Below are 27,600 nucleotides of genomic sequence, written 5' to 3'. Positions count from 1 at the left end.
GAGAGCAAGAGGGAAGCACGAGGTGAGCAGGGCACATGTGAGGGCCAGCGGGAGGCTGGGAGGCTGGGAGCCTGGGAGGGCCAGGTCCCCACCCTCAGAGGAAGCTGCCCACCTCTGTGCACACTGCCTGTCTGCCTTACAAGGCCAGCTTCATCATCTCTGACGGCCTGGGGCCCCGGGGGCCCATGGAGCTCAAAGCATTTTCTAGAATGCTTGCCCACACTGTGAAGAGCTGTCCAGCAGAGGCGATGCGCGGATGAAGCAGGTGGGTAGATGGCAGCACTCATAGATGCTGAAGGTGAGCCCCACACCTGAGCCGACCGTCAGGCAGGGGAGGCGGGGGCAGAAGCCCGGGTCTATGGCACCTGCTTTCCGGGTGGACAGATTCAAGGAAAACACCAGTGTCCGGGCCCCAGGGTCAGGACGAGCCTCAGAAGGCATCCTGCACTGGCCCTGAGAGCGGCTCGGAGGGCGACGCTGGGTCAGCAGGTGCTGGGCAGCTCACTCCTGGATGGGAACGGTTTTCCTCATGGGACCACAGGCGTGTGTAAGTGTGTGTGTGTGTGTGTGTGTGCACGCATGCGTCTATGCATGCGGAATGGGGGTGCAGGAGCTTCCCCGCATTGCAGTTCAAAGCCTGGAGAATGACTCGAGCCCTGCCAGGGCTTTGGTCGTCCCTCTGGCACTCCGCCGGTGCAGGCAGGTGGGCAGCGAAGGCCACGAAGAAGCCGTGGCAGGGGTGTCCACTGCTCTCAGCACCCCCTGGAAGGGCCTGAGAGGGAGTAAAATGGCAGGCCGCAACAGCTGGATCATACAAGAGCAACTTCAAAGAGATACAAAGCTGTCAGAGGGACAAAACAAGTAAAAGGGAAAATCCTTACAAGGGAAAATGGACTCAGAAGGACAGATTGCAGGAGGCACACAGACGGGGCTGGCTCCACAGAGCCATCATGGACCTGTGGGTCGGTTGGCACTGGGTTGCTGTGCCCTGCTGCAGCCCTGAGAGGCGGGGCGGGTGGGGGTGTTGGGGGAGGGGCCCTGTAGCACCCTTGGGCTCAGAGGCGGGGCAGGGAAGGTAGCATGTTCAGGGCTGGAGGGCCAGAGACACCCCATCCTTCCTTCTTCCTTTCCATTTCTCCTGCCACTTGCCTCTTGCTCCAGCCAGACCAGCTCCTTCCTGCTCCGCTACTGGACCTGGTCCTGGATCAGGCCTTTGCAGCACAGGTGCCAGAACATTCCTCCAGAGCTTTGCTGGCACCTTCCTCCACGGCTACCGCCTGCTCCCAGACACGGTCCGTCCCGGCTGCACCGCCTGCCCGTCTCCCACTAGAACGTCAGCTCCATGGGCAGGGACCTGGGTGTCTGCAGCAGGGCCCGGTCCACAGAAGAACTCTGTCCTTTGCTGTCCCTGCACAGCGACCTCCCACCTCAGGGCCACTGGAGGCTCATAAAGCCTGAAAAAACTTGAGGGAAAGAGGCCTTCCACCAGTTTCCATGTTTCCAAACATCCTATTGCCTCCCTCAAGATCGAGTTAGCCATCTATTTCCTAATGTTTATTTACCGATTATAGGAAGGCTGGAGGGGTTAAAGGGTGTGAGAGTAACTTGCCAACTAAAATGCACACGGCAAGCATGTGTGTGAGTGCCTGCATACTTGTGTACATGTGTGTCTGTGTGCAGAGGACACAGGGCAGCTGTCCTGGTCCAATGTCTGTGACTTCTGAAGCGAGCCCGGTGAGGGGGTGCAGGAACACTGTGGTTCTGCCCCCAAGTGGGGGACGCTCAAAGGCAAATGGAGTCAGCCCTCTCAGGGCTGAGGAGGTGAAGACGGGCCAGGGAATAATTCCCTCTGTTGCCTGGGGGAGCTCCTTGTCCCTTCCCCAAGGATCATCCCCCAACCCCAGGAGAGGAGCCATCTCCCAAGGGTGGCTGGGGAGAGAGCGTGAAGCAGGAGTCCTCTCGGCCTGGCTCCAGGGAGGACGCAGGGCGTGGACCCAGGGGCTGCACATCAGGTGGAATGTGACAATATTCCAAGGCCAGGAGAGCTGGCCTAACCCCAGTTCTATACTTACTAACTGCGCGACACCCCTCTGGGTCCCCAGTACTTGATCTACAACATGAGGAGAGGAGCAACGCCCGTATTCAATGCTGTACTATTGTTAGGGTCTCACCCAGAGGACAGCTGGTGGTCCACGGGTGTGGGATATAGCACCTGGAGTTCCATCAGGGCAGTAGGACTTAATCGGGGCTCGGTGGATGCTGAGCTGGACTGAACCCTGCAGTGGGAACCCAGGAGGAGGTGGCCCAGAGGGAAGCCGGGACAGGAGCCGGCAGGGGGAGAATCCCACTGGGAGGCAGGCAGACTGGGGCTGGCAACCTGGTCAGGACCAGAGGTGCAGCCGAGAGGCAGAGGAACGAAAGCGACAGGTGCTTGGGTGCTTTGAGTCCAGCCCTCATTTGTGCAGGATCTCATTTGATCCTCCCCGTGACCCTAGGAGGTGGGTGCTCTCACCCCCATTCTAAGAGAAAGAAACTCAGCGGAGGGAGGTGATTTCCCCAGCTTCATGGCTCTAAGAATCCCAGCAAGATGGTCTGACTCTAGGGCTGAAATGGGGGGGACGCAAAGGTAGCAGGCGGGGACTGAGGGTGCCACCAGATTGAGTCCCAAGCTCCTTCAGCCCACACAGCCTCAGCTCTGCAAAAACTGAGCTGCAACCCACTAGGGTCATGGGATCATTTTAGTAGGTGGCTGCCATCACTGAGAAGACACGAAAAGGGATAACAAACATCAGGGTTCACGATGCACGGAAGGAGAAGTATTCTTTTGTGAAAACGTTCTGTTAGACATGTATAACAAGTCCATTGCTTATTTTATCCGTAGCCATTCTGTGTGTACTGGGTTGAGAGGCACAATGTATTTCTTACCCTGGCCACGGTCAGCAAGCTTTGAAAGCCACTGCCCTCAGCCTTTCTCTGTTCTGCAGGGGCCTCCGGGCCTTTGTTCTCCGAACAAGAACGCCAGTGCTGGGCACAGGACAGGAGCCAGGACGTGCTGGAGGATTTCCGCTATGTGCCCCCACCCGCACACCAATGGGGCTGGCTCAGCAAGGTGGCGGGACCGCTGTGTGGGGTCTGAGAGGTTGGGGTGTCGAGATGTGACTGTTCCTCACCTGCAGGCCAGGGGTGCTCCGGAGGTCCCCAAAGCAAGGCCCTAAAGGGGCCTCCCCAGGCTGGCCTGCTCTGAGAGGCACTGAACCCCATGTGGTTATGGGGAGCCAGCAGAGTGAGAGCCTTTCCCCGTCCCTGAGCCAGTGTTGGTGGCCGAGGAGAGTGTCTTGGGGAGCAGAGGGATGGCAGGGCAATGACATGGGCAGGGGCCAAGAAACGCCCGGCTGGGCTGGGAGGCCTGTCGGGGAAGCCGTCTGAGCTCCCTCCTGCCAGCAGTGGGCACCTGGAGGAAGGCTTTTGGGGTTATCAGATTTGTTTTTCAATCCGGAACTAACTGTGGCTGGAGTGTGGGGCTGGCCCCCCGGATCTGCTGGCTTCCTCCAGATGGTCCCGCTCCCACCACAGAGGCCTGGATATGGGCCACAAACCCCTGGGTGGCCATTTTCAGATGTACCCTGCCTACCTTGCAGGGCATTCTTCTTCCCCCAGGCACTCACAGACTCTGTCACTTCTTTTGTCTATTATGGCTACATCGTTTTAAGGTCTCCAAGGCCAGAGGCCAGCTGTCTACTTTTCTCAATATCACTGAACATTCTGGGTGTTCAAAATATGTGAGTTGGCTGTTTTGTTCCTTGGAGAGGGTCGGGGGCCCACCCCCACAAGGAAGGCTGGGAAGATTCTTGGACAAACTCTGCAGGGGCCTCTTCGTGGCAGTGAAGCGTTCGTTCCCCTCCTGGGAATGGGCCTCCGGTTTGGGCAATTCGAGGCACCTTGAAACCTGCAGTTGTAATAAACAGGCACAGAGCAAACTGGCATCCCAAAGGGAGGCCTCGTCCCCCTCCTGTCCTGGCTGGATTTCCCGTTTGCCGCGCAGGCGGGCCCAAGTGCTGCGAAAGGGACCTTAGTTTTCCCAGAGAAACAGAACCAAACGAAGATGGAAACAAACAAACAAAAAACCCCAAACGCTCTCACTCACACCTAAATGCAACTGCGTAATCGGGCCTGAGGTTGAACGCGCTGTCGCCTTTGTGGGCTATGAACAAAGATGTCCCATGGTTGGCCCGCTCTTCAGACTACGGGCCGTCGATGTGACAAAGCAGCCTGGGGGCTTCTCTGATCCTAAGTTTTGGTCCAGACTTTGGTTACTTATGGCTTTGTGTGTGAAAATGACAAACGGGTCCCCGGTCATGTTGCTGAGCGGGCCACCACGGAGTGTTTAAAGGAGAGAAAACGTTGTAAAGCGGAGAGGGTCCTCCAGATGGGACCACGATGTGGCCGGGTGGGTGTGGGTCCCGTGTGCATGGTCCAGGGCACCTCCCCTACTGCAGGTGCACAACGGACCTGTGTGGCTCATAACACCATCACCGGCGTCGTAACTGTAACGGGGCCGGGGTGTGTCTGCAGAAGCGCCCCTGAGCACCTAGAGCCTCACAACACGCCCTCCCCATCCAGAGGCACTTCCCCTCAGGCCAACTGCACCTCGACTGGCCTCCAGTTTTCCCAGTGTCAGCAAAACCGTATTTTCCCCTCTCCTGTCCATTTTAAAGGTTATTCCTAAAAAGCAGCAGTTGACATATTTTTGATTTTTTGAGACTCAAAAAATTATTTACCAGGAACACACAAATGATTTGTTTTACTCTATGCTGCTTGCTCAGTGACACAAGATCACTGGAAAAGAGCAAATGGAAGATTAACTTAAAAACTGATTTTTTTTTTTTTTTTACAGCCATTGGGGTTACTGACATTAGAACATTTGCCGTTTTAAACAAACGCAAGGTCACTGGGTTTCTTACATACTAGTTAAATATTACTGTTTTGTACAAAACAAAAACAGATATTCCTTTGGCTAAAAACATTGATGACTTTTCCCTGTGCCATGTTTATGTCAAGTGGAAGGACGATTCTAATTTTATCTGTGTTCAATAAGCAGATTAAAACAAATCATGAGGCTGACGCTGTTTACAATTCCCTGAGAGGCTGAAGGAAAGAAAATCACCTTGAATCTAGCATTTTCTGAGCCCACTAAAACAGCCAGGTCCCTCAGACCATCTGGGAAGGAATTAATTCCATCTATGTGTTAGTTTAATATGAAATTGTTTTATTTTGACTCTATTTTCCTTCAGGCTATTAAGGAGGAAAAGAAAAAAATAGGAGAGCAGGAGAAAGGCTTTGGTCCCTCACCATTTTCTCTGCAGGCTTTCCTTGGTTTCGGCTTTTGCTTTTTAAATGCTTTACTTCTTTTGGTTGAAAAATGTACAAAATGTGTATTTTAAGTATCAAAAAAATTATATATTTTGAACATGACAAAATTTTAGATCCACAATACACTCTGGCAAAAATATTATTAAAAAATACCGTTTGCTTTCACTCCGCTTAAACTGAAATGTCATTCTTTTTATTTCATATTTTCTGATCTGCTCAGTCTGACATTTGTTAGATGTGAGAAAGTTCTGTAGACTATTCCAAAAAATATTGGAAAAAAGTAAACAGCCAATATGTAAAATTTCCACGGAAGCACGCTTGCTTGGTTAACGTTAGTTTGCAAAGCGGCGTTGCGCCGGGTTCTCGGAGGGCAGCGCGGCGGGGGCGCCGGCGGCGGCCTTCTCCTTGCCCGCCCGAGGCCGGCTCCGTCCGCAGCCCCGGGCGCCCTCCCGCCGTCCCGCGGCCCCGGCCCCGCGCGGCCTCCCGGCGGGCTAGCTTCTTCCCTCTCCGCAGCGCACGGAGGCCGCGGGCAGACCCCCGCGGGGGCCGGAAGAGGGTGCGCGGCCTGCGACGTGGGTCCTGCCGCGTCCCACCTGCGCCGCCCGGCCCCGCGCTGCCTGCGCCGCCGCCGCCGCCGCCCGAGCGCACGGCCAGGGCCACCTGGCGGACCGTCCTGAGCTCACTCTTGCGCCGGGCTTCCATTTGGCTTTTATCTGCTTCCCCCATCCTAACTGGTTCCAGATTTGCCACTTCGGAGGCGCGGGGACTCGGCAGGGCCGCGCTCCTGGCCGCTCGGGGACTCCCGAGCCGTGAACCCGCGCGAGGGCATGGCCGGGCCCGCGGGGGAACAGGGCCACGGGCGGGGAGCGGGCGGTGGGGCCGGGGCTCGGAGCTCTGACTCCGCTGACCCGGGCACTGGCCTGGCCTTCTCCGCTCGGGGCGCAGCGGAGCTGTCTGGGGGCCCCCCCGCACAGCCTCCGCCAGGTCAGGCGGGCTTGGGGAGGGGTCTCCAGGGCCTCTGGGCGCCCTCGGAAGCGGGCGCGGCGGGCAGCGCAGCGCACACACTGGCTCCCAGGCCCTGCGCCCCGGGGCAGCCACGACGCCCGGCCCTCCCGGGAGGGAGGGCGAGACCACCCACGCCGTCGCCGACGTGGGAACCCGGTTGTCGCCGAGGCCTGGGGGCGCTGCGGGTCGGGGGTTCTGCCTGGCCTCCGCAGCACCACCATCCTGAGTCACTGTCCTCAGTGGGGAGACCCCAAGCCGAACTGCTCCGAGCCTGCCAGACCCCCAGCGCCCCGCGCCCCCAGGCCTGCCTCCGCGGCTGGGCCCCGCAGGCGCCGGGCACCGGAGGGGGAGGGCCCCAAGGGCCCAGGGCGCAGTTCCAAAGGCCAGAAAATGGAAACTGTGCGAAAAGAATCCCCAAATCCGGCCGGGCCCCAAGCCCACCAGCTTACATAAAGCCCCAGGAGCCCGCCCGCGGCCTCCCCGCCTCGGGGTGAACAATCGGCGGGCGCCCGGCCAGGCTGCCCTGGGACTGGCACCACCACCGGTCCCCTGACCACGGGCCCGGCGTGACCCCGGGGAGGGGGCAGGGGTCTCGGCCTCTTCCCACCATCTGCCCCGAGAAACATTTAACTGGCCTTTAATCACATTAGCAGCCGGCCCCAATTAGGGCCGCGGGGAGGGGGAGGCAGGAGGAAACCGCCGCCGTGTCACTCGAGGATAAAGATCCTTTCATGCCCTGGGCCTGGCCGTGGGCAACGCGGCGGGCGCCATCCCCAGCCTTTGATTGCCGGCGCCTGGGCCTCGCCGACGCCGCCATTTCTTTCCCCGCCCCCCCAGCGCCCAATGCGCCTTCGCCCTCGGGTGACCGCGTGGGCACGCAGGGCAGCGTCCGAGGCCGGGCCCACGCCCGCGCGCCCACGCCGGCCGAAGCCCGGCCCCCTGCGGCCCGCGCCTGCGCACGGGAGCGCTCGAGGGGGCGGCGGGGGCTCGCACAGGGCCCCAGGGACGCCAGCGCTCGGGGCCCGGGACCCTGGTAAGGCCGCCGCCCCCGGAGCGGTGCGGAGGGAGGGTGACCCCCGCTGCGGGCGGCCTGGGCAGGTCACCTGTGCTCTCGTGGGCCCCCTCCCGAGAGGGGCGAGCGAGCCCCGAGGCGGTTCCGTCCTCTTGGGCCCGGAGTGAGGCGCCGCGGGCCCAGCAGGCCAAGCCTAGGCCCAGGCCAAGGCCGGGCGCCGCGGTGGCGGGGCTGCCGGGGGTCCCGGCTGGGCGTCGGGCCCCAGGAGCGCGGGGACGGCGGGGCTCGGGGCAGCGGGGGCCGGCCTGAGCCTCCCGTGCGCCCTGTCGAGGGGTGAGGGGCGCTGGCGCGCGGTGCTTACCTTGCTCGGGCGCCCGGCCCCGTGCTCCCCGCGCCCGGGCGCCCCGAGGGTTGGAGCGTGGCGCGCTCTGGACGGGCCGGGGTCGTGCGAGGACAGCGGCCGCCGCGCCGCCGGAATGCTGATGCCTCCGCCGGCCGCGACGCCCGGGGGCCGCTCGGGACCCCCGCCCCACGGCGGCAGCTGCAGCCCGGAGCCGCGTGACCCCGGCCCCGACCTCCCGCGCTCGGCTGTTTGTCCGCACACAAAGGAGAACACTCATATTTTTCTTTTCCCGGCACAGACTTCACACCCGCCCCATCTCCCCTCCCCCAAGTCACCCCCCACCCCACACATGCCTCGCTGAGAACCGCTTTCTCTGCGCACACCCCCTCGGTTTCCCCTGTTGAATTCCATAGTCGTATTCGAGGATGTCAGCACAGCTTAGAAAGTTTCATAGAAAGTCAGAGAGCAATTAGAGAGGCCCTTTTATTGGAGTTTCGTTGGTGCCATGGAATCTTTTAAAGGAGCGCCTGAAGCACCGAACACAATCCCATTAAGCCGCCCAAACTCCCACAGTCCTCAATGGGGTCTCAATGCTTGGACAGACTTTGGCCGGCTCACCGGGAGCCGCGGGGGCTCCGTTGCGAGCGGCCTGCAAGCCGCACTCCCATCGGGGCGCGCCGGTGTCCTGGCCGCGGGGCGGCCGCCTGAGCGGGAGGCATGGCCGCGGGGCGCTCCGAGGCCTCCGGTCCACCAGCGCTGTCATTGGAGCGCTTTGGTGCACTGACCCCGCGCTGCGTGTCTTTGAATTTGTAGAGAGTCCCAGCCGGTTTCTAGAAAGGAGAGCTTGGTCCCAGTAAGCTTTTGCCTTCCTCCGCTTTAAAATCGATCGGCTAACATTTGGAAGACGGGTGGGAGAAATTGCGCGTTGCTGAGAAAAAGGCCACATATGACCAAAGTTTCAGCTTAATTGAATTTTAGTGCCAAATTATAACTCACTGAATAACTGCGCTGGGGTGGAGGGGGGTGGAGGAGAAGGCAGTGAATGAGGGAAGGCGATTCTAATGGAAATCCGGCTGTCCAGAAGCGCGGTGGTGCGGCCACCCTCGAGTAGCAAGAATTGCAGCCTCCTCAGGCTGCCTAATTCCAAAGGAGTGAGGTTATCAGACTGCGGGCTTTTATGTGGGAAAACGGGATTGGCCCCACTTTGATTTGTGGTTTGGGGTTGATATTCTTGTGTATTATTTAATGTAGCGGGCAACTCTTCCATAGAGCACAGCTTTTCCTTTGTTAGAGAGTGACTTCTCTTCTTGCCGATAAAAATGAATCTCTTCCTTTAGAAGTCAAAAAAGAAGTAAAGCAGGTGTTTTAAAGGAATAAAACATTTTCTTTCTTTCTTTTTTTTGTAAAAAAAAAAAAAATAGGTAGTTGGTTGTCAAAGCAAAGTGCCAGTTTTAGAACAATTAGGATTTTGCTCCTGGTGCATCATCACAGATGTTCATTTTATTAAATAAGAGTTTGTACCTGGTGGTTTCTGGATTGGTTTTAGGAAAGAATAGGTGATAGGCTCATAATTAAGGAATTATAATTTCGATGGTAATGAAATGAGCATGGGTTATAGGGGGAGTGGGCTGCATACTAAATCCATAAGGGAGTAATTAAAAATGCGTGTGCAAAGTTGAATGTTTATGTTTTGAGTAGTTTGTATTAGTCGTCAATGATTTGGAAAATTTTCTCAAATCTGCCCTGCTTTTCTCTCATTTCATTGCCCTTCCTGGCCCTGTGGTTGCCAGCAACTGGGCCTCTGACCTCTTGTTCTGTGCACACACCACACCTCCAGCCAGGCCACACAGTTTGTCTACATCGCCTTTGCTTGGCCACATCCGGGCCTCCTGTGGACTGGGCAGGAAAGGAGAGACAGCAAGCTTCAGGATCTGCAGATCCCAGCCTCAGGCACTTCCAGCCCTGCCTTTACAATCTTCTGCCTCAGCTGACTCTTTCTCTCTTTCTTGCCTCTAGATTTCCCTCCCACCCTCTGCCTCCCCGAAACACCTTACGTCCTCCTCTCTGCCTGTCCACATTGCACCTGTCAGACTCCTGCCTCATCATCTCTCGGACCCATGTGGGCCTGGCCTGCGTCGGGCTCCCGGGGAACCGTCCCCACCACTGGGTTCTCACGGAGGGCCTGGTGACACCATCTGTCTTTCATTGCCCTGCTTCTTTCTCATATTGTAGCTTGGCTTTGGGAATGTTTCTGGTTCAGAAGAAAACAATGAAGACCCCTTGAGAGCAGGTATCATTTTACACATGTCTTGGGGCTCTGTCAGCAGCCAGCGCCCAGAAAGTAGGCCATCCATCTGTCAATCGGGTGTCGATTTATAAATCAGAATCTCATTTCAGCAAGCAGGGAGGAGAAAAAAAACAGTGACAACTGCTCCCGTTTGCCGAAGGCACCAGGAGAAGCTGACATGCTTCTCTGTTGAACTCACAGGACCTGTCACTGGACTTTTTCAAAGCGACATAAAACTATTTCAATTAAATGGAATCTTAAATTGTTTAAAAAATGTGGATGACTCAGTTGGACTGCAGTAGAAAGTGGGGGAAAAAACAAAAGCAAATCCAGAAATCCAAACAGATCAGTCTGCTTTGGATAATCTTGATTTGCCCAAGAAAAGGAGCAGATTCCTGTGAAACAGCCTCAGACAGTCTCAAGTGCTGTCATGTCTTGGCAAAGGCCCGTGGCCCTGATGTCTCTGGGAGGTGGACGGGACCCTCCAGCACCTTCTCCCAGGCCACCTCCATTGCCTCCCACTAGCACACTGGTGGTGGGGCTGGCTCTGCAGAGGAGGAGAAATCCCACTCTGGTCAATAGCACACGATTAAAGTAACAAGACAGAAATGACGTGAACAAATCCACTTTTGAAGCTCTTCAGGGAACAAAGAGATTAGCAGTTGCCGTGGTACAGGAAGAAGTGAAAAGCACGCTCTCGGGAATTTGAAGGAGGAACATTTAGCATTTCGATTCCAGTGAACACATGTTAACAACCCATCCACGAGAAAGGTATCATTTCTGGCCACTTCATCAAGTTCCCCAAATCAGGCAGACGTGTATTTAGACAAGCGCTCTGCTTCTGAAGGGGGCCACCCTGAGAGTCGCCATCTCCAGCGGAGAACCGGGACCCTGTCGTGGAGCATCAGAGTCTCAGCCCATCCTTGTAAGCACCAGCAAAATCATCAAAGGAAGACGCATGTATATATTCACAATGCACGGCTGTATCTGGAGTGCCGCCAGGTCAAGACGTGCACGTGACGTGATTTTCCAACCGGTTTAAAGACTTGAAGAGCTTCCTCTTTTCCTCCCTGAGGAAGAGTGTTAACAGGTGGATGGGTGGTTTAAGCCTCTCCCATCCATGAGATCCTCTGACTGTCTCCTCGCCTCGTCTCTTTGACCACGGTTGTAGTTGAACACTGATCCTGTTCACATTAGTTTTGGACAGTATTTTGATGTTCTGATTTTGGTGTCCTTCTGGGGGAAAAAAAGAAACGAAACAGAAGTACCTACTTCAGATTTACGGTTCAATCCGGAACTAACATTAAAGTTTGGGCCAGCAACCCAGGGAACAGGTGCCCGTGTGTTTGGGTGTCTCTCAGAGACCGCTTTGGGTTAAGGTTTCCACTTGTAACCCCCAGCGCAGACCTCCTTATTTTCTCCAGTTTAGGTTCTCCTTTATCTTGATTATCTGCCAGGCTCCTTCTTACGTCAGACTTTGACAACACTGGTCCACAAAACTTTTGGCACTGGATGTTTTCCAGAACTTGGATTTTTTTTCCCCTGATGTTAGAAAAGAAATACAGTGTATCGTGTATACTGGATAGTATGGGATTCCGCAGTTGGGAAGCACCCCCTTATCAAAGACATGGATGTTTTCACAGCAATCATATGAATATTCACCCCAAGTGGGACGGAATGGAGACTCTAAGTCGCCTCATGTCAGGGAATGTGCTAAGTGTATGAAACAACTTCGGTTTTCAGAGTTCTTCGGAGTTTTGGACACGTGTGTGTAAGGGCTTATGGATCTGGATTATAGGACCGCCCCCCACCTTTCCTTTAAACAAAGAAACAAAAAAGGCACCAGCTCCAAGGTCCTTCACAACCCTCTCCCATTGGTCAGTTTTAATTGTAGGTGGTGCCTCAGCATTGTTTCAAGAATGCTTATGTATATTCAGATAGTTCAGGAAAAAATGGACCGAGGACCTTGCTTTAGTGTATTAAAAGCGCCCGGTACTAACACCCGAGGCTGATTTCCATGTCCTGCCCTAGGTGAGGGCTGGATGCAGCGCCAGGGACAGCAGTTGACCGCCGATGGCCGGGTTTCACCCCTTACCCTGCCGGGAAAGTCTCCCATGCTTAAAAAAAGCCGTAAGCGCCTTCATTTGCCTCTGACCTTTCGAACAAAAATAAACTGCTCATGACTAATAGAACCTGAGGTACTAAGAGGTCCTCAAATGATGACAGCCCCCAGCATGTGGATGGGATTCCTGCAGGGGGTGGAGGGTTGGGTTACATAACCTCCACCATCCCGGCCAGTTTTGACTCCGTGAGTTTGTGTGCCCCGTACGGGCTAATAATAAACATCTACCGTCCTAAGAGACAGGACCGTTTTGCGCAGAAATAGCATTCCCCGTTTAAGTGGGAATGCGATGTATATTTTAATTAGCACTTGTTTATTTCATCAGAGAAGTCCCGAGCCGTCTGTGGGTTTAAGTTTCTAATAGGGTCTCTACAAGCAAATTCAGCGCACAGGGGCCGTGTGCACTCGGGAAGGGTCAGAATGCTTTGTTCGATTTGATGCATTGGACGGGAGTGTGCAACCTGTAGGAACGCGCTTCTGGAACAACAGTGTCGGTCATGGGACCGAGGGCCGCCACGCCAGGGTTCTGTTTTGCACGGACTCTTCAGGAATCCATCTAGTGCTCAAAGCAAAGCGGCCCTGTTTTCGTAATGCCTGTTTTTGGGGTTCAGTATTAATGCTAATAAAGGGGGAAGGGCCTTTGAGGGCTAGCGTCCCCCGTGACTTACCGGACGGGGAGGGCACGGAAGGCAACAGAAGGCAGCTCTTAGGAGAAAATCCTCAAAGGGGCCACTGCAGTGTGTAGTTTGGAGCTGCCAAAAGTAGCAGGTGTCCCTTAAAGCCACGGGGGCCGAGGTGGTGGCACCCGGCCCCACCCCTCTCCGCTGACCCAACATGCACACCGAAGCGCCCGCTGAAGGGAGAGGCCTGACCGCAGGGAGGTGAACTTCAGCTGCGGCAGGAGACCGAGGCCACACCTGCCCCGAGGGAACGTTCTATCTGAACTTCCCCCTAGCATTTCTCATGCTTGTTTCTCTTCCCTGGGGAGACCTCTGGATGCTTACACGGCTTACACGATGTGGGAAGGATCGACTTCATTTTGTGGGATTAAAATGAGGGGAAGCAGTGAAGGTGTAGGCTGGGGAAAAGAGAGCCAGGGTCCAGGGCTGGTTGCCGGGACAGGTGACAGCAAATCTGACTCTGCCCGGGGTGAGCTTGCTCAGGCACTGCCTAAAGATAAAGAAGAAATCGTCTCGGCCCCTCCTGACCCAAGGCCCAGTGAGGGCCATGGGGCGCCGGCTACAGGGGAGGGGTGTTGTGTCAGATGCATCAATGTGGGTGTGTTTATGGGGGACTCTCATCCAGGTGGGATGAGGAGGGGCCCAGCAACACGTCCTTGGGAGGCAGTAGCTGAGCTGAGTCATACGGAGTAAGTTGGCCTTGATAGAGAGGCAAGGGGGACAGCACTGGGTGGTGAGAAAGAGAGGGTCGTCCAGGAAAAAGCAACAAACAGCCCAAGAAGTGGGGGGCAGGGACTCCAGGGTGCCCCTCTCCATTATGAGACATCAGCTCCTCATCCCTGTTTCTCCATGCCATGTCAATGGGATGACCTCTTTCCCTACGGCTTGATCTGTCCAATACCATGCTGGATTGCAGCAAGTTCAAGGTCAAGTCCTACAGACTTTAATAGGCACCCACAAAAGAGAAGCACCGATGGACAATTTTCTAATATTCTCTTAGGCAGGGATGTTTGAAGGTTTTGAGTCATACTTTCAGGATCTCTGTATTAGTGTTGTCTTTATTTATTTATTTATTTATTTATTTGACACAGAGAGAGGGGGGAGAGAGGGAGAGAGCAAGCATAAGCGCGGGGGGGGGGGGGGCAGAAGGCATGGGAGAAGCAGGCTCCCCGCTGAGCAGGGAGCTGGATGTGGGGCTCGATCCCAGGACCCTGGGATCATGACCTGAGCCGAAGGCAGCCACTTAACCGACTGAGCCACTCAGGCGCCCCTAGTATTGTCTTTAATTCATGTATTCAGTAAACATTTACTGAGCATCTCACGGGTCCAAGTGTGGGCCAAGGCACTGGGGTAAATGGTCTCTGCCCTCGCTGGGCTTGTAGTCGGTCGGGGAAGACATTCAGCAAGAGAAGCACGTCACCCAGGAGGCTTTTTAGTGCCCGGTTTAGCAGCTCTGAAGGCAAGGAGCCTTCAGCAAACATCCCTGGGAACCCTGCCTTGTGCCAGGCACCCTGTGAGGTGCTGGGAAGTGAGTGAGGTGGTCCCCATTTTCAGCGAGTTCAGGGCCTGGTAGGGAAAGATGGGCGAGGTCATTTGAGTGTTGTCAGTGGTAGAAGTCTCGGGGGGTAGGGCTGCAGGGGGCGGTCAGTGCTATGCATGGGGCATGCTGGGAGGAGGGAAGACCATCAAATGGCTGGTCTCTCTGGGGGCCAGTAACCCCTAGTTGGGGTTGGGGAGAGGGTGGGATGGCGGTGGAGAGGGCAGGGGCCAGGGGGCTGGGGCTGTTGAGTTCCGTGCCCCTCAGTGATGAGAGTTAGGAAGCTTGAAGGTGTCTCCTCGAAGATGTTCTGCTGAATTCAATGCATATTTTATATGAAATGTTCCCCAACATTAGGTATAATTTGACATCTCTTAAAGAAAAACCTGATTTCCCAAACGTAACCCGAGTAGCTGTTTCGGTGTCAGATTAGCTTCCTGTTGAATAAAGATTTCAAGTGTGGAATGCCAAGAAGGGGTAGGGACACAGGTCCTTTTCCAGGACACCAGTGACCCTGGCTGTGGATTAGAAATGCAACTGGAATGTCCCAGAAGGCAAGCAGTCAGACAGTTACGCTTCTGAGTCTATTCCCTAGACGGTTACAAAGGAAGACTGCCTGGCCCACTGGCCATGCGTCTGGTCAGATGGGCAGGCTGGCCTGGCCTGCTCGGGCTATTTCTTTGGGTCCCATCTCTGTGATGACGACAGGGGGGTGAGGATGTGGACAGCGGCAAGGGAGGCCAGTAGCTCCCACCTGCTTTGGAGTCAGCTGCTCTGCTCCCGCTGAGGGGAGATGAGGTGATAGCCGCTTCTGAAGGTCGTTTTCTGCAAGTTTCCTGTTTTTCTCCCACGTTCGCTTTGGACCTGTGGGTACCAGCAGAGGCTGAGCATCTGGTCAGCAGGCTGTAACCCCCGGCAGGCCTCCTTCTCAGGCCGAGAGAGCTGCCTGCCTATACGGTGAAATTGATTTCTGGGCTCAGCCAAATACATTTTTCTTTTCTTTTTTTTTGGAAGAGCAACCAGTTAGAAATTAGTTGTTCAATTCAACTGTTTTTCTTCTTCTTCTTCTTCTTTTTTTTTAACCTTCTCTTAAATTTTTTTTTTTTAATGTGATAGAATTTTTTTTCTTCTGGGCAAATTCTTAGGATTTAATTGCACTTAAAATTGTGGAGCCTGTCAGAGTAAATTGCAGATAGCAGAGTTTTACCCAATGAAACCAGTCCTGTGATTGTCACCACCGTCAGGCTTCTCAGATAAAGTTGTGGGAAGGACAATTTAAGTCTGCAGCACGGTGAACCACACCTCAAATCAGTATTCAGCACGAAGCTCATCACGCTCAAAGACAAATACCCAAGTCAGCAGCCATGATGTTTGAGGACGCAGGCTATGATTTTTAAGTGATTCCAAAATTCTCCTCCTAAAAGAAGAGGAGAGATGTCTACCCCACTGGTTTTAAGTTAATCTGTAATTTTTTTTTTTTTTAAAAAAGACAAAGCAGTCTTATGGCATCTTAAAAATAGTAAAGCAGAAGCAATATTACCAGCTCCACGTGAAGCTGCATCTGCTATCCGGCTCAGTCGGCTCCTGTTCATTCCCGGGAGCAAACGGGACCGCTACGTGTCACGTGTCACCACAGCCTTCTCTATGGCCATGAGACAAAAGCTCAAGGGTCCCCTCCATCCCCCGAAATACTTCCTTCCTTCCTTCCTCCATTTTTTTTTACATAGAGTTTAAAAATTTTACTTATTTTTAAAAAATTTTAATTCCAGGGTCGTTCACACACAGTGTTCTATTAGTCTTCCTTCCTCCATGTTTGATAATTGAGCTTCTAGTGCTGACCCAAGTTCATGTCATGGAAAGCAGAACTTTCTGGAATATGCAACTTCTCTGACTTTGATCAGATAAAAGATAAGATCAGAACCTGACTTTGATCTCTGTAGTCAAGAGAGGGGCCCCCCCCATACTTTTTATTCTTCCTCCCAGAGTCCAACACTCCCGTTGACTAATAGTAAGCCTCAACCAAACCATTATTGAATCTATGAAGGATGGGAAGTCATTTCTCTATTGTTTGGAATCATTTTTCAGTGAACTGTATTGTGTCTATCAATCACTAAGATATAATTTATCTATATTTTTTATGTAGGTCCCTATAGATCAGGATGGACAGGGACAAGCTCCTTCTTCATGGAAAGTATGCACTCGTTTCTACTCTTCAGCCCTGCGGAGAAGGTGAGTTACATAACAGACTGCGAAGCTCTTGGAACCTGTGCTCAGTGAGAGCTCGAGAAGACCATAGCAGTGGAGACCCACTGCCTCGGGTCCAGCTGTGGGCTTCAGCTCAGCGCTGTGACCTCTGGGTCACCTGGCACCTGCACCTATGTCCCCTCATCTGCAGCAGATTTGGGCTTCCGTGTTTTCATCAGGTGGCTCTTGTAAGGGTTAACCCGATAACCCAGGGAGGGCCTGGGTAACCCCGTGCCTGGCACTTAGTGAAGGGTGTGATGATGTAATCAGTCTGTTAAGGAGAAGACAGAGTTTTCCAAAAACAAAATCAGAAAAACTAAGGTCGCTAGATCCTGGGCTTGCAAGTGATTTGTACTTTTCTCTAATGCCATGTTAAGAGTATTAGCCTGTTACCTGTTAATGTGATCATGTACATTCTCAATACCCGAGTCCTGATGAGATTGAAGCATTTGTTGCTCACGGACATTATTAGATTATTAGTATGTGTGTGTACATCTGTATGTATACTTTGTACCTCTTGCAGGCTGTCTGGGAACAGCAGCAGGGCTGGTATCAGCCTCAACTCCCTATAGCTAACTCGAGCTAGGAAATGACCGTGAACATTGCCCCGAAATCAGAAGACTGAGTGTGTGAGTGTGTGGCTCTCTGTTGGGTTGCAGGATTGCGGCTGCTGTGGAGAAAGGGCTCGGGAAATGGGGGCTTCAGAGGCTCATTGGCACCATCGGGGGACCTGAGAGAAAGGCTTCCTTCCTCTTCCTCCTGATGGAAAGGAACATCCAGGGCCCCAGAGCTGGCCAGTTCCCCAGGCATACTTGGCAGGCGGGGTGCTGATGCCAGGTTCGTCCCTGGCAGAGAGAGGCATGAGCAAGGTGTAAGGGAAGGGCCCAGAGATGACCTCGTACAGATCTGGCTCAACACAGGGCCTTGGGCAAGCCTCGGAAGCTTCCAGAGCCTCACTTTCCTTCTGCTGTGTGAAGACCAGCTAATGTCACCAAGATTAGCTGCAGGAATCTGCTCTCCCTGGGTACGGGCTGGGTGGGTGATTGATGCCACTTGGTGTGATAAGAGCACATCTCAGCTGAGAAAGACACAGTTGCTTTCTGGAGCAGTTTACTCTTATAAATGCTGGAGGCAGTAACAGCAATAGAACATTTGATGGAAGTCAGTGGTCACGGGAGCCAACGTAGATTGTCCAGTCCTGCCTTTCACAGATCTGTTTTCCCGGGCATGGTATTTTCCACAGAGAGCTTTTTCCACCTTGCAGTTATCCTTGTGTCAGAGAGAAGAGAAAGCCAACTTGGACCGTGAATTGTTGCCCCAATAAAGACCCTTCCAACTTATATTAAATAAGGGCATGGGAAAAAAAACATCTAGATGACTCCCTCCCCAGTTCAGTCTGGATAACCGAGCTAGATCATGTTATAAATGTCAAGGGGCTTTGTTTCTTGAGCCCAGAATAGGCCCAGCATTAGAATATCTTATACCTAATACTTTAGAAAGTGCATATACAATATACGACCCTACTACGCTATTAATGTACCCTCAGACTATAAAATTAGGTTCAAAGCTGTCCACTAAAAACCTTTTTGATAACATATTGAAGGTAACTTGGTAAAAAATATTGAGGATTGGGTCCACAAACGTAAACCAGTTTGTATAAAACATTTTTAGCGATCGGTTGTTTGATCTCATCTGACTATGAAGCTGGTTTGTTTTGTGTAAATGGAGTCTCCGTGTGAGTCTTGTTTATGGAAAGACAGCATTTTGGGTTGAAGTTCTGAGTAGGGGTCATGTCATGCATTATTATAAAATGCATCATTACAATGGTTTATAGATTTCTTCCTCCTGAAGAGAACCTCATGCTTAAGCCTAAGCCTTCCGCAGGTCTGTAAGCATCTTCAGTTGCGTCATCCTGAGGCCAAAGGGATTAAAGAGCGAACATCTTAGTTAACGGCTGCCTCTGCCTGAGGCTGTTCTGTGGGCTTTACCTGATGTCTCACTTATTCCCACTGTCCGACCTGTGGGTCGGGTGCTCTTAGCACATCCATCTCACGGGGGAGGCAGCCGCAGCTCGGGGAGCCTGGACGCCTCATCCGAGGTCAGGCTTCAGGAACGAGCAGCTCTGCCTCTCAGCATTAAAGAGGCGTCTGGGAGTCCTTCATTTGTGTTACAGACTATCTAATGATAAATACGAATTGGGCATAAGTTAGGGTTATTGGGCCGATTTCACCATGGCAGGCGATTCGAACTTGGGCTTGAAATAGACGTCTGCAGCAGGTCGCCGTTTACAGCCGTGGGATTTAGGAACGCTCGCCCAGTTCGGACACCATCCCTGCATGATCAGCAGAGCATGTTTCTGAACCGAATTTGTCCTGTGAAAATTTAAGAAAGAGCTCATGTTATATTTATCAATATGGACTCTACACACAATGCAAACTGTTAACGAATAGTTAACAGGGGAGAGCTAAAAACGCAATTTGATTTTATTTTACATTTTTAAACTTTTGAATTTGAGCCTAGTTGACACGCAGTGTTACCTTAGTTTCAGGTGCACAGCATAGTGATTGGACAATTGTGTACGTTATGCTGTGCTCACCACACGTGTAGCTACCATCCGTCGCCGTGCAACATTATTACAGTATCATTGACTACGTTCCCTGTGCTGTACCTTTCCTTACCGTCACTGTGCCCGTGTCTGCCACTCCCCTTCACCCATTTTGTCCCCTCCCCACTCCCGCCCCTTGGCAACCATCAGTTTGTTCTCTGTGTTTGTGGGTCTGATTCTTTTTGTTTGTTTATTAGTTTGTTTTTTTAGAATCCACATATGAGTGAGGTCATATGTTATTTGTCTTTCTCAGCCTGACTTATTTCACTTAGCATGATACCATCTAGGTCCATCCACATTGTCGCAAATGGCAAGACCCCATCCTTTTTATGGCTGCGTGATATTCCACTGTATCTATATACCACATCTTCCTTATCCATTTGTCTACCAGGGGACACTTGGGCTGCTTCCATATCTTGGCTATTGTAAATAATGTTGCAATAAATATAGGGGTGCATATATCTTTTTGAATTAGGGTTTTCATTTTCTTTGGGTAAATACCGAGTAGGGCAATTACTGGATCATATGGTATTTCTATTTTTAATTTCTTGAGGAAGCTCCATCCTGTTTTCCACAGTGGCTGTAATCTATGACAAAGGAGGCAGGAATCTACAGTGGGGAAAGGACAGTCTCTTCAAGAAACGGCACTGGGAGAACTAGACAGCTATATGCAGAAGAATGCAACTGGACCGCTTTCTTACACCATACACCAAAGTAAACTCAAAATGGATTAAAGACCTAAGTGAGAGACCTGAAACTATGAAATTCATAGAAGAGACACAGGCAATAATCTCTCTGACATGGGCCATAGCCACATTTTTCTAGCTATGTCTATAATAGTAATTTAAAAAAATTAAAAAAAACATAATTTTAATTTTAAAAATCACCCTGTGTCTCACACGTCTCTCATGGGCCAGGTGCCGAGGCTTCTTTCAGGAGCTCCCAGGCTGGTCTGGCAGGAGAGAGAACCACGTGAGGAGAGGATGAAAGCATTCTGGGTGGACATGGAGAGACTTACAAACATAAAAGTGATATACTGGAGGTATAAAAAGTGAGTGTTTTCAAATAACAGCTAATGTTCTCTGTTCCTTAAGACTACCAGTAGTTTCAAAAGTAACCATTACACACCAGTGAGGGGAATGCTAGTGAAGGGGAGGGACACCTTGTGAAGCAATCGGTGGCGACTGCGTGCTTTCGACACCGGCATGGCTCCCGAGGGCTCTGCGGCACAACCCGGGAGCCGGGCAGACCAGCAGACTGCTCCGTGAGGAGTGGGGTGCTGTGTTGCTGGTATCATGTATGTGAGCACATTCGACTTATTGGCTGAGTGAGTTATGGACGCTCAGATGTCCTTGAAGGGACCCTACCCCCTTTCCTCTGTGTTGGAGAATCCCAGGAGCCTGCGAGGATGGAGGGCAGAGACTCAGTGCCCTTTGGAGCCTGGGTCGGTCTCATCAGGGGATCAACCGTGTCTGTGCTCATTTCAAAGGAGAAGAAACACACTTTTAGAGGAAGAAGAGAAACCCGGCTCTAATCCTGCCCACTGGAGCCCATGGTGTAACGTCCAGATGGTGATATTCAGATTCTTTTGATATTTCTCCAGCTAGGAATATGAAATACATATGAGAAAAAAAAAAAAAAAACTTATGCCCTGGAACAAATGATAAACACATCCTAACTACTGACAGTCTCTGGGCTGTATTTAATGAAACGATCACCTTGTTGTGTGAGTGTCACGAAGTCAGCCATGGGTGATGTTAAAGTATAAACTCCCTATGGTCACTCGTGGATCTGGGATTTCATCTGCCTGTTCGCTCCATGTCCCTAGAACCCCAAACGAGGTCTGGGATGTTGCAGATGCTCAGAAATATTGACGACCAAGTGACTTAATGGTTGGCCGGGGTAAATCTAGAGTGGAAGGCTTTCGACAGAGAAGTGCCTTTCGGGCACTCATTTAAAATATGCCGTTGAGAACTTCCTAGTGGCATTTGCTGGTGCAATCTTCTTGAACCTTTCTCTAGGTTCTTCAACAACCGAAGACAAATGAGGGAGACCCAGGGAGGGACAAACCAGAGTGAGGCAGGATGATGGAGAACTCCGGTGGCACTAGAGACTGCGGGAGCCCGAAGACAAATCGGAAAAGTGGGCTTCGCTGGCGACCGGCAACAGCATTTGTGATTTCAGGAAGTCATTGTTGACAGTTAATTTTGGGAGGGAAGAAGGATTTTCCTCTACTTTTTTATGCAAGATGGTTCTCCATCACGAACTGTTTTAACAACTCAAGAGTTTGTTTGGCACAAATTGGCTGAAAACTCAAAGGAGAAAAAAAAAAAAAAAAGCCGAGTCCCCTTGAGGATGTCAGCCCCAGACTACAAGGAGTCAGTTTGAAATATCTTAGTTTTAAGAAGGTGGCAGAATTACATAATTATTTTCACAACTCATAAGAAATTAAAATACCTCTTCCAAATGTGAGGTTGTAAGATAACACAAGCCACAAATCCTAGACTTGCGGGAGTGTGTGCATCTTTCCGTCTCCCACACAGAAACCCACATCAGAATGTCTGAGCTGAGAACACATGGCTGCACATCCCTCGCGTCCCTTGGAGCCTCACACGGGCGGAGGCCCCCAGGAGCAGCTCCCCCCAGCACCGGCTCCGGGGTGTCGGGTCAGCCGAGATGCTGTGGGGAAGCAGGTGGCCGCCACCAGGTGCCGGGGACCACAGAGGCGCCTTCTCTGCCACCCACAGCCAATCTGCACGAGGTGAGGAGCAGCAGAGAAGGTCCCAAGACAAAGGTGCATCAGGATGGGAGGAATCTGCGGAATGTGGAGAAATGGTCAAATGAGCCCCAGGCAGTCTGTGATTCTGGGTGGGAGACCCTGCCCATTTCTCCCGTTGGTGAATATCTTTGAAAAGCATTTCATTTAACCAGACTTCTTTGGAAAGCCAGCGAGCATTACCTGTTAAAGATCCAAGGGAGTTGCTTTGGTATATAGATTAGGCATCTCTCACGCGGTCCCAGGTTAAGGACCTACCCTGCCTCACAGCCTGTACAAGGCCCTGGGGGTTCCCAAGCAGAGCAGCTGGGTTCCTGCCCATGAGGCATTCATCACTAGTAGGACAGTCGAGTGCATAAACCTGGTCGGGCACAGTGCATGGTGCCAAGGAGGGGAGGAGAGGAAATGCAGGTAGGTTGGGCACCCCAAAACAGGAGGGGGTGAGCCCAGAGTGGGAATGGGCATGAGCTCAGGGCTCAAGGAAGCATCTTGAGCAGAGATGAGCATGTTTGAGTGGGGGGTGATCGAGGGTGCAAGGCCTTGGAGGTGGAGGGGACCTCATGACCATGGGGGGTTTTGGGTGCCGTGCTGAGGAGCTGGCTGGCTGCAGGGAGGGGCGAGGACCCAGGACACCTCCCAGGCTGCCCTCTGGGAGCCACAGGTTCGTGGCAGCTCGAGGTGGGCCCCCTACCGGGGAGGAATGGATGGGCAGTTGGGAGAAAGTTTGGAGACCTGGCACATCAAGGCGTCTGTACGCGGGTGGGAGCTGCGTCTGTGGAATCCTCTCTGTTGGGAGGTCCTGCGGGCCATTGCCCAAGCAGTTTGTTGGAAACAGAAGCCTTACTGCTTGGAGCAGAGAGTGGGGGTGGAGGGGGTAGATTCTTGAGGACAGAGCTGTGACTTTCTCATCTCGGGGCCTGCTGAAGTGTGCAAAAATTGTGCCCGATCAATCCATTTTAACTGGAAATACTTGCCTCTATTTCTAGAGACCATCATTAGCGATGATCTTGCACCAACCTTATCTTACTCATTTTTTTTTTTTTTTAAATAAAAGTACATCGTCTTGACATAGGAAACAGGCTTATGGACCAGGGAGGAGCAAGGGATGTGCCCCAGGTCTGTCCAGGCTGTGTTTTCTCCCCTTTCCCAGCTGTCCTTCACAGAGTCCCCCTCCCCCGAAGGAGTCGTATCTTGGAGTTGCTTGCACATGAGCCGTCTAGGAAACTAAATTCAAGAAATGACTTCCGCCACGCTCTGCCACATACCTGCCATCTACTGATGCACGTGGACGGTGTGTTGCTGCTGCCCTTCGGGGACTCGAGGTCCAGTTTCTTTGCTTAAGGAGGTGGCAGTTGGACATGACTGAGTTCTCTGAAGAAGTGATGCCCACAGAGGAGTCGGGAGCAGAGAAGCATCGGCGGTGCTTGGTGTTTGGAAACCCTGTGGGGGACCAGGGGACTAAGAGGATCCTGTGACGGACCACCGTTGTGAGGAGCCCAAGAGAGCCGTCTCCTCCATTACCTCCTGCCCCCAGAGGGTTCGCTAGCCTCACCAGCGACTGACAGCAAAGGGGTTAAAATAACAAATAAATGACTTTATTTAGACTTGAGCATTTCTGGCATTTTTTCTAGATTTTTCTCCCCCCCCCCCCCACAGTATTTGATGTGACAGCTTTTGTTTGCTCACACTTGTCTGTCTTTTAAATTTCTCATATCAGCAGTAAAAGCTATTTCTTTTTCCTGTAACATCTTGAGCTTGGTATCCAATGAAGGGAGAAATTGCTCTGGCATTACTTGAAATTATAATATTATACCTAATTTTTGGGGAGAAAAATTAGAGTAATTTAGATCTCAAGGCACTGAAGATTTCTGCAGACGGGTCATTTGCAGCATTATTGCTGATTAGTCATCCATAAAAGTGTTTTTCCTGCGGGGGAGGCTCCATCATTTCTTGGTATTCTTTAGAAACGCTGATTTTGAGGCCCATCCAGGCAAGGGAAAGACGGTCATCATCCATTTCGAGGCGATGGTCTGGCTTTGATGGAGCTCTGGCTGGGGTGGGGGGGCTTGTAGAGTCTCTCAGCGGGATAATTCATTCGAGTGGCTAATGAGAAATCTTAACTGACATCTCTGGGGGCCTTGGGGAGAGGGTGAAATGCATCCTCATTTTCAGGGCAGAGGGGCCAATCACCAGATCTATGTGTTCTCCAGCAAGGGACTGGGACTTCTTAAACTTTTCTGTGTATGTCGCTGAAAGCACAGCCTTAGTCTCCAAAGAAGGACACGGAGGCACCACAATCCGTGGAATTCTGTAATGTGGGCTGCAGTGTAAACAGTGGTATGGTTGAACCGAGGGCTGCTCTGGCAAAGCCTGTGAGTAATTAAGGGCTCCCTCCACCAAGGTAAAGGCCGAGACCCAAGTATATTAGTACAAAAAAGGAGAGAGGTTGTTGTTGGTGGTTGTACTCTTCCCCCCCCCCCGCTCTTTTTAAATGTAAAAAAGAATTCTGGCAAGACAGAAACCTCTCGGATCTCTTTATTGACCTAAGGAGAAGAAAACAAAGGATACAGCCATTGTTGGTTGCGTGTTTTAAATTGCTGAGGTCAGAACAAAACTTAGATTACCCTGCTTCAGCAGCTCCCAAGCCACGCTCCAGGGAATAGAGGATACTTCTTGGGGGAGGGGGAGAAGGGCTCCGGGGTCCACTCTGTTTCAGAAACCTTGCACGTATTTCCCTGCCCTGGGGTCACAGTGCACTTTAGCGGAGTAGGAGAATGTCATTTTCCTTTGCTTCACCCAACCCTTGTCCTGGGTGACCATGGAACCCTTCTCAGAGGGCACCTGCTGACGTCTGTGGGAAACCCTGCATATTCCCCCCACAAAGGAAAGGCCGCCTGCGAGGAGTTGCTCTGCCCACCACCCACTCTGTCTTCCGGGCTCGCCCCCCAGCACTTCCTCCGCGTCGGTGGAATGGACAGTCCGCTGCGATCTGTGTGTGTCCAGGTCTAGGGACAGACTGCATGCTCTTTCTGTATTCGCAAAGCACCCGGTGCAAGGAGGGGGATCCCCTTGCCACCTGTTGAAAGCCTGTCCCATGGTGGGCCACCGAAGGACCTAGATCCGCTTAGGACCTGCTGGTGGCAATGAAGGTTAGAAATAAGAGCTTGAGAAGCAGGGAGGCAGTGGAAGTAAAGACACAGGGCCAGCCCAGCTCCAGTGCTCCCCCTTCCCGCATTCTGTTTCCTGGGGAGGGTGGGGAAGGGGGTGAGGTTACCTTCCCTGGAGTCTTGATCTGTATTTGCACTCACAAGAATAAAAGCATAAAGAAAACTTCTTTTTGTTGTAAAATTAGGAAGAGGAATAATGTGGCGGAATAAGGCCCAGAGCAGATGCAAATTAAGTTAATGGGAGAGGTTGAGTGGGTAGCACCAGGTTTTCGCAAAGGGCTCTAAGCAGAGAGCACAGGGCCTGGAAGAGAAGCCCTGACCCCATGAGTCTTCACTCCCACGAGCAATCAGAATGGGGGACGATCCCCTGGAAGGAGACTCAGGGCTGTCACCAAGAGGGAGGCAGCGAGACAAGGCAGTGACGTTGGCTCAGTGTCCTGGGAAGACTGTGGGCTTTGCAGTCCGCCGGTCTTGGCTCCGAAAACCAGCAGCTCCACTTCTTCGACACATGATCTTGAACCAGAGTTTCTGTTTCTTTATTTTTAAATATTTAAAAATACTTATTTCAAATTTCATTAACTTTCTATAAATCACAGACATATGAAATGCTCAAAAATATTAAAAATTTTCATGTTAATAATACCTCCCTTGTAAGTAGTCTGCATAGGTACTTCATGGATCTGTTTGCACATGTTCCTATCAGCATGGAACAAAATATAGAAGGTTGTTAACATGAGTGATCTGGGGAGGTGGCCCTTGCAGGAGGTGGTGGTTGAGGACCCAACGCCCAGGAGGGCCTCTGGTGAGCCTTGCCTCCAGCGTTCACACCTTGGCAAAGCCCCTACTCACAGTGAGCAGTGCTGACCTGGGTAACCAGTAGAACCGCACAGAAATGAAGATGGGTGACTTTGGAGGCTGGCTCATAAAAGACATCGAAGCTTCTACCGTGCTTTCCCTTTCTGCCTAGAGAGAAGCCAGCTGCCATGTTGTGAGGACACTCAGCAACCCTCTAGAAAGGCCCATGTGGTGAGGGGCACAGGCCTCCTGTCACCAGCTGGCACCCGCCTGCCAACGACATGGACTTTGAGAGTTCCTGGCCCCAGTCGAACCTTCAGATGATGGCAGCCCCACCTAATCTCCAGACTGCAACCTGGTGAGAGACCCTCCACCCAGAACCATCCAGCCCAGTGCTCCTGGACTCCTGACCTCCCGAAGCTCTGAGACAATAAATGTGTTGTTTTAAGCTGCTAGGTTCCAAGTTATCTTGTTATGTAGCGATGGGTAACTAAGACAAGTCAGGGAGGCGAGGAGGCGGACAAGAGGGGAAGTCTGTGCCAAAGCACCATGACGTGCACGATGGGGGTTCATTCACATACGATTTTATACAAGTGCATATAAAGAAACTAGAAAAACATGTAGTCACAGACTTGTAGGAATGTCTGTGTTGCAGTGTCAATTGCCAAGTGACAAATATAAATTACAGAATAATGTGTGTAGAATGATTCTATTTTGGTATAAAGCAAGCAATAAATCAGCCCTCGTGTGTTTGTAGAAGCAAGGGGAAGGGTGTGGTGGGTTTCTTCAGGGCATAGACGTTGAGGGGCATGGAGGAGGTGACCGTATTGACTCTTGGGTCACCTTTTTGCCTTGCTTCACTGGTTCACATAAGCTTAAGTTATTCTTGTAATTTGAGTATATGTAAATAAATATATAGTTTTTTAAATCAAAAGAAGGAAGTGGTTGAAAATGGAAAGAAATAAGAAATAGACACAACTACCGGCGTACAGGGGCGTTCATCCAAGGTCGTCATCTGTGCCATGGGCCTGCTTGCTGGCGAAGCCTACAGACCCAGCTCAGACTCACGTTTTTAAATGAGTAAATTTAAAATATAAAGGCTTACAAAGGAAACCCGTTCTATTGAAATCAAGTTGCAATATATTAAAAGGCAGACTTGCGATGTAGTCATATATGTGCTTTTATTTTAAATGAGATCTGGTGGTAAACGTAGCAACTACCATAATTTCAAAGCAGCGATGAGCGTGAGTGGTATTTTGAGATGCCTGCAGCACCGTGGATGTGGTAAGAGAACATTCGTGATTTCTGTTGATGACGAGGTCACCGGAAATGTTGACGCTGTGGAGATTTGCTGCCTGCCTTCCCAGTGGAAGGGAGCGTACTAATGTCTGTTAGAGAGCGGTGAACTTGAAGCCGAAACTTCTTCCCACTCAGGGTCACAGCCTCCTTTGCAGTAAACGGTAATTACAAATAGGTCAAAGTGCAGGTTGCTTCATCTGGGGAATGGTAGTTGATAAAATGGGAAATCAAGTCTTCGTGGGTAGTGGGGTCATGGAAGGGCAGACCCAGAGATGCTCAGGTTTGTCGCTGGGGCAGGGCCCAGGTGATGCAGTTGGATGCCGGGGGAGGGGGTGGCCAGCTGGGCTGAGCAGGACAA

General features: G+C 51.9%; 1 long non-coding RNA gene across 1 annotated transcript; it reads left to right on the top strand.

Annotated features, from left to right (window-relative positions):
- Nucleotides 1–26,343, top strand: LOC116632731. The gene is made up of 3 exons (XR_004299492.1): nt 1–265; nt 16,500–16,585; nt 26,116–26,343. It is a non-coding gene; the product is annotated as an uncharacterized LOC116632731 (long non-coding RNA).
- Nucleotides 26,344–27,600: the final 1,257 nt, after the last annotated feature.

This window comes from Phoca vitulina, unplaced genomic scaffold (assembly GCF_004348235.1).
Source record: "Phoca vitulina isolate PV1807 unplaced genomic scaffold, GSC_HSeal_1.0 scaffold7, whole genome shotgun sequence".
In the NCBI taxonomy this organism is placed as follows: Eukaryota; Metazoa; Chordata; class Mammalia; order Carnivora; family Phocidae; genus Phoca; species Phoca vitulina.
The sequence above is the reverse complement of the archived record's forward strand: the minus strand, read 5'-3'. Positions and strand labels throughout refer to the sequence as shown.